Source organism: Trachurus japonicus, chromosome 14, assembly GCF_045865225.1.
Source record: "Trachurus japonicus isolate A0001 chromosome 14, Traja_1.0".
In the NCBI taxonomy this organism is placed as follows: domain Eukaryota; kingdom Metazoa; phylum Chordata; class Actinopteri; order Carangiformes; family Carangidae; genus Trachurus; species Trachurus japonicus.
In genome coordinates, this window is record NC_140920.1 from 14,761,799 (window position 1) to 14,776,072 (window position 14,274).

The 14,274-nt window shown below is 40.5% G+C and overlaps 1 protein-coding gene and 1 long non-coding RNA gene across 2 annotated transcripts in view; one reads left to right on the forward strand and one right to left on the reverse strand.

Annotated features, from left to right (window-relative positions):
* The window catches only part of LOC146974478 (leucine-rich repeat neuronal protein 4), a 236,219-nt gene that overhangs the window by 53,264 nt on the left and 168,681 nt on the right, over positions 1–14,274 (forward strand). The window lies entirely within an intron of this gene.
* The window catches only part of LOC146974481 (uncharacterized), a 42,153-nt gene continuing 32,358 nt past the window's right edge, over positions 4,480–14,274 (reverse strand). The window contains exon 3 of the long non-coding RNA XR_015037609.1: positions 4,480–4,858. This is a non-coding gene — a long non-coding RNA (uncharacterized LOC146974481). The remainder of the gene's footprint in view (positions 4,859–14,274) is intronic.

Sequence of the window (14,274 nt, forward strand, 5' to 3'; positions counted from 1 at the left end):
AGGAGTGAATAATAGGAAAAAATGTGTAACGCCTGTTGCTGTAGTCCCTCTGCCTGCTGCTACTCACCCTTCTTTCTCCATGTGACACTACTACCTATCTTTTTCTTCCCCTGTCTGTCTGTCCGTCTGTCTGTCTGTCTCCTGGATCCATCTGTCTCACATTTTCTTTCTGCTCTCGCTCGGCGCTTTAGTCTCGCTATATCACACCTCTCTGTCTGTCTGTGCCTCTGTATTTTCTTTCCCTCCTCTGCCTTGCATGCTTCATGGATTGCAGGCTCAAGTCCCCAGGGCAGAGAAACTGTAGAGCCTCTGCTTGCCGCTCTCTCTGCCTGTTACATACAGCATTGAAACAGCAGTAGCAAAGCAGGGAAAGAGAAATAAATATCATCCATTCATTTCCTCCCACAGCTGAAATCACTTAGACTCTAAAGGCCTGCTAAATGCAGAGAGAAGGAGAGATAAGGAAAGGTACTGTAGAGAGGGAGGGAGAAATAGGAAAGAGAGCACGAGCATACTGTTGCAGAGGTTAGAAAGAAAGAAGGCAAAGATAGGCAATCGCATTTTCATCTTACAGTGTTTCCTTTCAAGCTCCTTTTCATTTAAGAGAAGCAAAAAAAAAAAATCCTTCCTCAGTCGGCAAGTCCGGTATTCTGTTCCTGTCTCTCTCTCCCTCTGTGTCTGTGAGAGTGACTGGGTATTACAGCGTGCATTTCATGGAGAGAAGGAGGGTGGGAACAAGCGGTAAGCGGTAAAGGAAATGTAACTGGAAGCCTGGTGGTGTGCTAGTCTTATATTTTATCAGTATTAGTTGCTGTAAAGCAGCAGAAAAGGGTTGTGAAAAAAAAAGAAAAAGACGAGAGACAAGATTGTAGGAAAGCGAGACAAATGGGGAGAAGAGGGAATTAGAGGCGCAGGGTTCCTCAGACGGACAACACACAATGGGCTGAGATCAGTGACAGCAGAAAAATGGCCTGTGTGGTCCCACATTATCACCCTCTTTCCCTCTGCTGGTTTCACTGAGCGTGTTCTCTTTCATTTCTAGGTCAATTGAAACTCAAACAAAAACTTTCCCCTAATCTGCATTTTCCTTTATTTTCTGACTCAAGTTCATCCTTTTTTGACTAGCACTTTTTAAAAAATAAATACATTTCTGTGTCACAGACATCACATGCTGTGTTCTCTTAACTCATGACATGCCATGCAGTGTTTCGGTGTTCGTTTGTAGAATCTCGGTTTTACAAAAGTTCCCTTCTTTACTTCCACTTCCTCTACCGCAACGTTGACACTTCGGCCACACACAGGACTCGCATTAGAAAAGCTAAACAGGACTATTTATAGAAATTTTCAATGAAGACAAAAAGCTACACTTAGATTCCACATGGAGGGCGGGGTGTGTGTGTGTGTGTGTGTGTGTGCTGGGGGGGTTCATGAGTGAGAGCTCCTGTATGCCTCCTGCCGTATACTGTAACACACTACCCCACGGCCACGAGAATGAGCATCTAACACAGGCATTGATGTAAAATAAAACACACTTTTCTTGTAGCGAGAAAAAACAAGACCAACAGGGGATAAATGCACCGAGGAGAAAAATAACTGTAGATTCATGTTCATGTCTCTACTGTAACTCTCTGCTCCGTTCTCTTGTACTGCTGGAGCTGCCCCGTACCAAGGGCCCCTAATGCATTCTGGCCCACAGAGCTCCTTACCCCACCTCCATCGAACCCGGTGGCCTTGGGACAGAGAGCGAAGAGTTTAAGTGGAAACAGTCTTTCATCATCATACCACTCCCTGCTCTACACATCTGCACACAGCAGCACACCGCACTACGGGGATACCATCTCTTCCCTAACACCACTGTATCCACTGTCCCATTTTATTTTTCAAAGATTAGCTCAGACTCCAAACTGTAAAAAGAACATGCTTACATGGCAATACTAAAAAAAGAAGCAACAGGAACAATTTTCATTTCATGACTGTGTTACTCAAGGAGGGAATCCTGTAACTGCAAATATAATTTACTGTAGATTGCTGCTAGTGTTGCGTATTAATCAATAGCTTGTACAAATAATGCAATCTATTGAAAAGAACCTTTTGATTTCATTTGAATGCCACATTCAGCCTGAACGTCTTTAGATGGAAGCCCTCAACTGAGCTCCTTCAACTCGAAGTTTAGAAAATATAGTGTCCAACGGAGAGCTAACCATACAGCTTAAAAGTGTCTGATAAGAGCAGCGAAAAGTCACAAAAGAATCACTTGAAAATGTTTCAAATAAGGCAGTAAATCACGGTGTTTTACATTGCTGTCAGGGACCAAGATGATTTCAGAGGTCTAAAGCAGTGAAAGTTGTTCCTGGCTGTTTTGATCACAGCAGTGTCTTTACCACATAGCTGTGCAGAGGAAATATATCGTTTTGCTTAAGTGAAACTGAACTTTGTACATAATTGGCTGCCAAGACTGAGCTCTTCCCCCTGCGGCTGTATGGTGTTTCCCTTCAGTGGCATCTCTTTCATTAGAGCGGCCCACAGACCTCGCTGCAGCATTTTGGAGCTTTCTCCACAAATCTCAAAGGTTTCACCAATCATTGTTCTCTACTCTGTCATGGTTTTCGTATATGCGACAAATAATGTCAGACTGTACAAAAAGGCTGAAAGGACATTTCCCCACGTTCATGCTAGTTTTACCTCTTTTCATATTCTATAAATGTGAAAACTCAAAATCAGTATTTTAGGGTCAAATACAAAACCACTCGATACAGAGACAGTTTATTTACAACCAACCGACAAATGTCATTCCCGCTCTGGTGAAGCACAAAAGTTGGTGTTTGGTAAAATACTCCATCAGAGTCCAGAGTGAGTAGTGTTTCCTCAGGGAAAGCTAGGAGGCTGTACAGTTATCTCCTGTGGTGTCACTCTGAACTATACAACCTACTACCTCAACCTGCGGAGCACTGCAGGAGACTGAAGGATGGCTGCTTAGTAGGTGTAGGCGTGCCGATCAAATCTACCATGGTAAAGTATTGAAACAGTACGCTTTGATAGCGATAACGATAGAAACTGTCGTTGCGATTTTGGTAAATTTATACGTACATTTAGGTAAAAGCGTACGGCTAAAATTAACAGACGCAAGTGTGCGTTTATTAATCATCTATCGAAAATACCTACCGGACAAATCAATTTTATGCATATTTAAAATATGAATAAGAGTCAGTCATGTTCACTGGTTTGACCCAATGGCCTAATTCAGGCAGAGATATTAAAGAGATTTTTGTAATATTATGTCATATTGTCATAGAACCCAGCCCTACTGGTTTGGGTGGGGTCACTGCGTAAAAGAAGGGACACGTGGTTGGTAGGTTCGGTAGAAAAAAATAGGCTGTATCCAGGATTCAGGGTCAGACAGGGTCATGTCGTTTAATCATGGGAAAACCACAAAGAGAGCTTGGTGCTATAAATTACTTTATAAAAAAAGAGTTCAAAGACATCTGACAGTTCCCATCTTTATGTCTTTCCAGTAAAAACCTGCTTTGAGAATAATTACCCTTAGCTAGTCATTTTTCCACAGGGCAGGTGCTGTGTTTGCCAGGAAGACACATACCTATAGATACGAGCTTGTGCAGCCAGTCACCACAAGTTCGGATCTACGGGTTTGTGGCAGCTGGCATTACCCCTTCAAGAGCAAATAAGGAGGCAGAAACCCACAACACATGGAAACACCAAGTCAAATTACTGTCTGAACCTGCAAACTCAGCTCGTTTTAATGGGCGTTCAGCAAATGCATCACAATGAACAATGGTATTTATCAAGAAGCAGAGTTGATCATGCTGATAACTTTGTACACCTATGTCATATATCTTCTACAGTCAACTTTAACATTTGTCTTCACAATATTTGAGGAATAAATCTTTTGCCTGATAGCGCCGGGACTGTAAAATAAAATAGAGATTCTTTCACGCATTGTTCATGTTGTATATCTAATTAAACATTTTCAATGTGGCTTTAAACATATTTCCTGTTTCTGTATCTTACCGAGGAGAGCCTTGAAATTAAACCATGGTACACTGAGCAGGCCAGAGCACATGACTGTGTAATTGACGTTGTGTTTGTGTAACCTACTGATCACATTCTTTTGAGGTCAACTTTTATTTTTGAAATGTCAGACAGAATAATAAATATATTGTGCGTCGTTTCACATCTGGAAGAAAAAAAAAACTACTAATGAATGATCTGAATTTAGAAAATAAATTTGTGTTGTATAAAATACCATTTTAGGCAGCATATATTTTTCTTTATGAAATACCACAATATGAATAAAATACCAAGACCATCATAAGACAAAGGACCGAATAAAATGAAACTACACATTCCAAGCAATGCAAATCGAATTCGACAAAAAAATCATTCATTATAGACATTATAAACTAGGACCAAGCGATACTGTTAAATCACATTAAATTGCACCTGCATGGATACAAAATATGACAGCAGTTTTAATTTTGAAAGGACAAACGATCGATCATAAATACTTTCTTTGTGATTATCTGATAAACTGTGCATTCCCATAATGTCTAATAGCACTGTTTCTCTTGACCTTACCATCTCCCACAAACTCCAGAACATATTCTGGTGTGAACAGCGAACACAGTCAAAAAATAAAAACATGCCCCATCACCAGATACGCGTCATATAGTGCGAATTAGAAAATACACTGAACCAAGCTAATAAGAGAAAAAAGCACATTATAAATCACCAACATACCAGTGGGTACACGCTGGATCTGATGGTCAGACATCCTCTGGAATCAAATGGAGTCAGGCTTGAGGGGTAGCGTAGGCCAGTGCTTCAGCATAAATCAAGAAACCTATAAAAACAGACACACAAATAATCACAAACTGACTGTGAACAGAACAGAAAGTCCACCATTCACGTATTAGACACTCGTACACACATTCCTAACACCACACTCTTACAAACACGTGGTAATCCAAGCACACCCTTAAAACACATGAAAGACTAAAAACTACAGGCACAACAACCGCGATTCAATAACAGTAAAAAAAAAATAGAAAAGAAAAAAGCCAAATAACATGCAAAAGTAAGAAGATAACAACCCCTCGTTCTCTCCCTGTTACGCCCTCCTAACCCGTTGTCCAGTCCCCATTTTCCGGGGTACAAAAACCTCAAATCGCCTTTAAAAAAAAAGGTACGGCAAGAGAGAAATGGCAAAAGGTTGAATGCGGTAAGATGTGGATGAGGAGGAGTCGCAGCGCAGGGCTGGCTACAGAGAAAGTGGAATTTGTGACAAGCAAAGGAAAGGGTGGTGTTTTCTTTTTTTTTTTTTTGGTGCTTCATTCTGCTTGGCTTTTTTGGATCTCAGCAGGATCCTTGGCTGCAGCTCTGTCTCTTCTTAGTGCTGCCAAAATTTGGACATATCCCTTTGTCTTAAACTTTGTTGCATAAAATCAAATTGAGAGATGAGAAAAGATATTACTTAAAAGAGACAAGGGGAAAGGACCGGTCACCAAAACTAAAGCGCACGTTATTGAAGAAAAGGACACAGCATGAGTGAAAGTGCACAGCAAAGAGGAGAGAGGTTTTGCAGCTGAGTGCAAGGGGCACAAAAATTCATACCAAAAAAAAAAAGAAAAAAAAAGATAGCAAAAAAAAAAAAGTCAAGATGGAAGAAGGTTGTTTTCGCATCAGATTTTTTTCTCTGCAAACATATTATCTCCCAAGTGCGAGCTGCAAAGTGTGCCTTCTCTGCTGCTACAACACAGCAGCCGAAGCCTTTCCAAAGCTATGCCACGTAGTGAGAGAGGGAGAGAGAACGCAGCCACTTTTTCCTCTCTCCAAAATGGCTGAGGGCCGGGGGAAAGCAGCTTTGAGCAGAGAGGAAGAGTGGTGCTCCCCGTCCTGCTCAGGGGAGGGCTGGGCGATTCAGCGAGCATCTCTCCCTCGTCTCCCTCTCCTCACTCATGCCCTTTGTCCCGTTAGCCGTCTTTCAGCCCGGACGAATGGTGTACAGCTGTGTTGTCAGTGCATAAGAAACTCTACTTGGCCCACCATGCAGGGAGGGAAGACTACAACTGTAAACCAGTAAGGCTGATATGGCTTATAGTGTGTCTCCCATATGCCCTCATCCTGATGTTCTCCACTGTTGTCTGTGTTAATGTGTCGTTGTCCTGATGCTCAGTGTTTTATGTACTTTATTTAAAGTGTTCAGGATGCAGAACAGGACCAATTACTTGTATTTTGAATTTAAAAAACATGAGAAAATATATATATATCTGATTGTGGAACTACTATTTTATCTTTTTCAAAATTTTCAGTGCGGCATGCTAGCATTACAATTTCAAATTTCGTATTTACCATTTTTTCAGTACGTGCATTTTGTTCTCCTTTGCATGTCTATAAAGCTTTCAATGACATAGACGGTCAATATAATCTTCTCTAAATCTAAATCATTATAAGATGTTTGCTGATGTAATTGAATGAACTCCTCTAGTTAAGTGTCTTTCTCAATGCACTTAACCTCAGAGCCAACTCTGACCTTAAAACAATATAGTATGTAGTTCAATAGGCATGTCGCTGTAGTCAGTAGTACTACATCCTCGTCTAGTGGGGCATCTCAAGGCTCTATCCACGGGCCAATTCTGTTAATTGTCTCTTGGCTCACGTGTTCCTAAAAAAAAAGCTCTGCAGATTAACGATACGGCCAATGACTGCAATGTGTTGGTTCCTAAACTGACACATCATTGATTATAAGACAATGTGCTGCATTATACAGGGAATGTTGTGTTTCTGCTTCAGCTCCAATAACAAACAAAACAAGAAACAGAGATCAACAACGGGCTAAAAGGCAACTAGCCACATTCAAAAGGCATCAAATAATTTTTTTTGAACTCTCTATTTAATAAAAAGGTGACGCAACCGTGTAAGATTATTTTACATGAGCCCATCCTGGTTTTTCCCATTGCAAAAACCCAAGGGTGGGGGAAATCCACTTCCATACACTTGATCCTGTTCTTCCTCCTTTGCGGCAATAGGCCTTTTGTTTTCACTTGGTCCCGTTAGAAAATTCAGATGTGGGCTTCTGCTGTTTTCACACAAAAACGTATGAATGCATCAGCGTTAAAACCATTATCTCAGTCGATGTTCAAACACATCTGTGAGGTTTGACAATAACTATGCACCAGTAAGCAGTTGCCCAACTCAAGTGCCCTTAAGCAAGACATGAAAGTCCCTATCAGGGTGTTGCTCATTCTGACCCTGACGCCTGATGTCTGGGAGAAGTATAAGCTCATTTAAAAGCAAATTAAAACCAGGTACAAAGTGCGCAAAAGCTTCGGTATGTGCCATATTTTAGAAAAACAAGAACTGCTTTCAAACATAGATTTGTCCATGTATATCAGTTTGTTAGTGTTATGAAAAAGGACAAATGTTGGGTTCAGGATATTAAGAGCCCTGGATACTAGTTTTGCCACAGCATGCCAATGGGCTGCTGTCTACTCCATGGTCACCACTTGAATCTAAATGAACAGATTTGACTTTCAGGATATTGCCAAGAACCCTGTCACAGTGCCGACACAGAGAAGGGCCTCTCCAAAAACAGAAGGTTGAAGAAAACAGAGTGACCGACATGGGCATAACCCCAAACCTCTAACAAGGTAACCCCTTAAAGCCACTCTGAGAGCCTGGGAAAGTGGAGAAGAAGAAGTGGGTTGCCAACAATAGGCAAAAATCATTACCGCATTTTTTTCGTACAGTAGCATAACGTCAGGGGAGAAAATATAGTGACAACTGAGCCGAAGAATTCAGGTGTGAGTAACATAGATTATCATTACATTTGATGGTAATGGTTAAATTTTTTTTGGTTTGTTTACTACCTTCTTACAGCATGGGTCCTCATTATTGTCCATCTTGGGCTTCACAGTGTTGTGTATCCAACCTTGGACATGGATTATCCCCTCCTTACGCTCACTCACTAAATTTCAGTGTTAATTCCTGTGATTTACTTTCAAGCGAAAGATTTATTACTGCAGTGTCACTGTTACAGTTGTTGCCAAAGAAATGAAACTTTAACTCCTCCCATCAGTGAGGTGGCCTAAATCTTGCATCTGAGAGCCACCTTTAATAAAGGCAGCCTGTGTTACAGAATCCACCCACACCTTTTTGTCTGACGGATTCGTGAGAGACATTTCTAGGAATTGGCCTTTATTGAAACAATGACCTTTCAAAGTAAGTGTTGGCTGATATAATATTGTTGCATTTCTTGATATGAAATGGGATTAAAGCATTGTTCAGTGTTATTAATGAGGTGTCAATGCAGCACATGCACAACTTAACACACACAAAACACAGGATCGCTTGTCACACATGGCTTGTCCTTCCGTGAGGCAATCCCTATTTTCTGGTTTTACTCTATTCCCTTATGAGGGTCTGTGCTGTTCTTTAGACGGACTCATATCAGACTGGAGGAGTTTAATCTCATCACCGGACTGGGGTACACTTAAAACCAAATAAAGTCACGTATAATGCATTCACACTGTTGTATCACATGGAGATATTATTGCGCAGATCATTTACAGCATTTAGGATTTTAATGCAATCATTGGCTTTCTTTAATGATTTTTTATCTTTTTTTCAAGCTCATCTCTAGGAAAGTTTGTATTTTTCATTTCCATTGTAATTTGACATGTGGAATGAAATGTACAATTGCTCCTTTTGAATCTTCATTGCTTCAGTATTAGTTTAAAAATGCATATATTTTGTATAACTAAGTATATCATGTATAATATGTTTGAATGCCTTGAATGTTTGAATTGGAAAATATACGCCTTATTTTTTTAAAATATTGATACGAGAGACATTCCAGGGAAAGCTATAATTACCAACATTATTTGTATCTCCTGTTGAAACTCAATCACTTTACCTCTTTGGTAATTCATTATTTGTGTTTAGACTGTCATTGGAAGCCATTATCACCAAGTGACTGCTGAACAGTTGGTGCTTCCCATAGTACAAACATGTACAGTTATGTTGCTATTTCAGACACAGCTCTTCTCTAGTGGCATTTTAATGAATATCTAAATCCTGATCTGAAAAGCTACCTAGAGGCAACATTTTGCATCCCGGGGGACAGGTACTGAAAATGGCTGATTTTAATTGTTTGGATACAGCAATCAAAACATGAAATACCCGCCTACAGTCGAGCCTTTTATCTGAGGAACTTGCATAAGCAACTTAAACCTTCAGTAACAAGTCAGAAAATCGCCACAGCTCAGAGCTTAGAGAAACAAAAGGCTGGATGTACCTTAAAGCTGTAAAACATGTATGCTGGCCGGCTGTTAGTAGTTCATATCAGACTGACCCTGCAGAGGGGTTTTAATATTCCAGAGCTCAATTCGTGTAATTACAACACCACATTACAAACTGTACATTCATCATCATGAAAGCACTGACATCTAAGTAATGGCGTGTATACTGGAACATTTCATCTACTGAAATGCTTTTGGTCTTCTAAAATGTTTCTGCTGTCTCCAGACCAAAAGCAGACATAAGGACATTAGATGTACCCATCTGTCTGCCAGGGAGTTGCTGGAGGAACAAAAAGAGAAGAAGCACATAGTTCAGGAAACAAGAACTGACTTTATAATGGGTACAGGTGTGTCCACATATGTCTCCTTGGGGACTTAAAGTGTCATAACCAAGCAATATTGGCTGTAAATGTAAACAACAGCCCTTGCAAACTCACTAAAGCATATTTGACATAACATTTGAAAGTAAACATTTACTTGCTTTATTCACTCTGCCTGGTTTTGTTTCCTACGTGTGTTGTCTGTAGAGAAATCTTTAACTGGGATTGATTGAGGTGTTTATTTCAGCTGCCTGTGAAGCAGGCCTCCATGTAGATATTCAGCCCAGTGCAACAGAATGAATGTGTAAAAAGCCTGCACTGTAGACTGCAATCAGACAAGAGAGCAGGATAAAGCGCCAGTGGGAGACACGAGACAGCAGCAGTATTTATTACTGTACATTTTCATTCACGCTCATACATCTTTGCTTCTTGATGTTTTCAGTCCATTTTTATCTCTTTCCCCCCTTTCATCTCACCCATCTCTTGCAGTTGCTTGTCCCTCACTGTTCCCTCCTCTCGCTTCCCCCATCAAATATTCTGCTCACGCACAACTGCGGCACCCTTTCTCCAGTCCTCCCCATTAATCCACACCACAGACATCTTGGCCCACTGTCTCGTCTCTCTCTCTCTTAACGTGCACTCAAAACTCTCAAAGTCTGGCCAGTTTCAGCAGAGAGTGCCTGAGCATTTTTCACAGGCCATGAGGCCCACTGCCGAACATTCTCGTTACTGTACAGACTGGTCGTATATCACACTCTCCCTCCTTCATGACACCACTGATTAAGAGGAGAGAGAGAGAGAGACAGCATCCTCGTCAAAGCAAAGGTCACATCAGGATAAGAAGGACTCACGCAACACAATATGCAACCTGTACGTTAAGCCATGTTTTACATTTACGTTCACCACTACAGAGAGCACCAAACAACAGCATTAAATCTAATTTCAATGATCTAAAAACATTTAAGTTCACCTTTGGTTTCCTCTTCACTCATTTAAATTAATCTCAGTTGATTTGAATTGAAATACAACAGTTTCCTCAAGATGCTTTGCAAATGGAGCTGGGAAAGCAGGGAGCACAATGACATAGCAGGGGTAAGGCTGTAGGAAGGAGAAATAGATCTAATTACTGTATTAATTACTTAATTTCTATTCATCTGCAGGATCCACTGACTTGTACTAATCACTTTAAAAATGAGGCCAAATACTCAATATTAACACGTCTTCCATGACAGGAGGAAGAACGGGTCTAGGAGAATGGGGAAGAAGAAATATGCAGAGATTTACATGGAAATTAAAGCAATGAAGCAGCTCAGCATCGACATAAAGGAAGAAAACTTGAGGAAACCGCTTTTTTTTTTTCGTCCTTTGTGAAGTGCACTTATTTTTTCATAAATGTCTACTTTTATGTGGCTGCGCACAGATGTGGATGGATAGACAGTATATTTCCAGATATTCCAGAGTATAAAAACCCTGGGTGGATCCTGAGTTTACTCCTGCCATCTTCCTTCACAAGTGAGATTCTGCAGCAGCGCTTAGAAATAGCCCACAGCGCCTCATCAGCCACCCTCCTCTCTTGCCATTTCTTTCTTTCTCTCACCCTCCACTCCTGCCATTTAAGACCCTTATTTCCCTGCCCTCGCTCCCCTCCCTCCTCACTCTCTCATTCATTCAGTTTAATTTTGAACTCTGCACTGGTAGACAGGCAAAGAGGGTAGCTCCATGGTTACCTGGCACCAGGCCATCTCATTACACTGCCAATTGATTCTGGCCTGCCGCCATGTCCGCTGCCTACCTCCCCCACACCCCACACCCTACACCACCCACCATCTCTGCACCCCAGACAGTCTGCAGCAAAGGAGATTTCAGAACACACAGGAAGGAAAGAGGCAAGCAGCTTCACTTACATACATCAAACTTAGCTCGCATTCATGCACCGCTGCACACAATAAGAGCACAAACAAATAAATCCAATACTCACTCACATAAATTGTACACGGTGGAAATGTGCACTATATTTAACCACTGTATTAAACCTAGCCACATTGTGCACAAGTCATTGTAGAAGCTACACCAGCAGTGAATTAAAAGATGATCAAAAAACATTACGTCAATAACATCTACAAGTACTGTTGCCTCTTTATCAAATCCAGGTGTCGAGATATAAAAAAAAAAAACCCAAAACATATAAATAGAATAATAAACACATAAACATAAAATATCAAGATGAAGAAATTGTGCCCTTAATCGAACTTTCCTCAAACGACCAAAATCGGCTGAATTCTAGTGGATATGAATGAAAACCTATTTTTCAGGGATACAGAGTTGAGTAGTGAACAGAAACCCAGCTACACTGCAAAATGTGTCACCACCGACACCTTAAATTGGGTGTGATAGTATTTTGTCATAGATGTTCAAAAGTTTAATAAATGGCGAGGTGAAGGTCCATAGCACAAGGAAATGGTACATATATGAAATTGGAAGACATTAACAAAGAAAACCTTGTCGTTACAAATACATACACATATGTAATGGGTACCACCAACCCAACAAGATTAATGTGAAACTGTTTATATGGACAACAGTATGTTTCTTGTGGGATGCTTTGAAGCCTGGCTTTGGGCTCACTACTCACTGCTCCATTTTCATTTTCCAGGATTTTGCACAGTGCAACTTCTGGTCCTCATCACTACAAGTATCATTAAGTAAGAGCAAGATGCTGATTTGGCCTGGTACCATCTGTGACACATACAGTATCCATTACAGTACAATTGAACGTTGGCACCAAGATCATCCTAATCTTGCACAAAATCACGTCTTGGCTCACAAAGACATGCACAATGGACACAGTGACAGGATTTTTGACATGGTTGCAAGTTCCCACACAATAACAACAATTTATGTCGTTACTGACTTTCAAATGGCATCCTTTATAGGACAATATTGTGCAAGCACTGCAGGATTGAGGTGGTTGGCTTCAGAGTTTTCATATTTTACACTGACATTTTTCATTACAGTTTTAGACAAAACATAATCTTCATTGGGCGTTCCTAATGTCTAAAGTGTCTGCTATGATTCAGGGACAGGGTTGATGTCTAATGACTCATCTTATACCCTATGAGACTTTCAGGGCAGGTTCACTGCAAGAACTTACAGAGCATCTGTCTAGGTGTGACTCAGACAGTTGTAGCTTGCCTCTCCTTCTGCCACTGCTGGCAGATGCTGGGGTCACGGCCTCTAGGTCAGCAGGGATTTGAGAGGATCAGGATTCAAAGGGATCATAAAGCTATATGACAGTGTGTGCACTGTGCGTTCAATATCCCCATATTCAAGAGCCATTCATTCATGTTCCAGTTTAAAGTGGAAGTTTACTGTAAGTATATTACTCTAAAGACCTACAATATCTAATCTGCAGTTTACAGAGTTGTCCGACAGTGACAGATGAATGATTTATAATCATGCTTTTTAGGCTTTCTGAAATTTATACAATGCATCTTTGAGTATGGACTTTGCAAACACCATCAGTGCTGCTGTAACTGCTTGAGCAAGGATTTCATAAACCCCACCCACACCCCTACATCCACCTGTATGCTCGACATTAACTTCTCCCCCTTTCTCCGCCCCATTCTCAAATTTGCTTAGTTTAGCGAGAGTAGGTCAGAGCCAAAATAAACTCCAAACTGTATCATTATATTAAATCCATTCCATGTGAGCTGGCTGACTGAGATATGTTAAGAATGAAGATGGAGCCGCAACATGTATGGTCATCATTTACAGATTTTTCAAGTCAGTGAAGCACAACCAGGCTGGGAACATTATTTAAAGATAACTTATTGTATTTTATAGTACCCAGTATTCAACTAAAAACAGGAAATAACAAAGTATAAAATATCATGCAAAGTTGATTTTTTACTTAAAACCCTGTGCCTTTTCTAATTCTGTATAGCTACAGTGCTGTTATGAAAAATATCCAGCTTCATTGAAACTTGTATAACTTTCCAAAGAGCAGGCTAACTCTAATGTGCAAAACATCTGTAAATCAAACTCAATCAAGCTGCTCATTTTTAAGCTTTAAGCCACTTTGAGATTCAGCCTTTAGAAATTGTGTTTTTCAACAACAAGGGGACTAAACAGGTTGTCCATCCTCTACATATCTATGACCATGCACATTTATGTGCCATTTTTGAAGCAATATTGTGAAACAGTCTACTGACAGAGTAGCCAAGACATATCTCACTGTCACCTTGCAAAATGAATTCTACAAAGTCATCAGACTGAGGACGATGTATCATTCAGCTGCTGCCCAGGTCTCACTTTCTATCGCAAACTGGGCTCTGTTTTTCTTTACAAGCAACATGAAATCTGAATCTCTTATATACATGTTTCCATAAATCTCTGTTGTACCACCATATACTACAAAATTTATGTTTTAGGTTGTAAACGTACTCTTGGATTCTGGAGAACCTGAGCTCAGAAGGAAGTCTCAACATGTACTGAAACATGAGACTGTAAATCTTAATTTGTGCCAGTGGTGACCTTGGTGAAATGGTTTCTCTTTCTTTTCTCTTTTTTTTTTTTGCCTCCACCAGTTTGGTAATTTCATGGCTCACAGAGACATTACTTGTGTGGAAATGGAGAGAGAA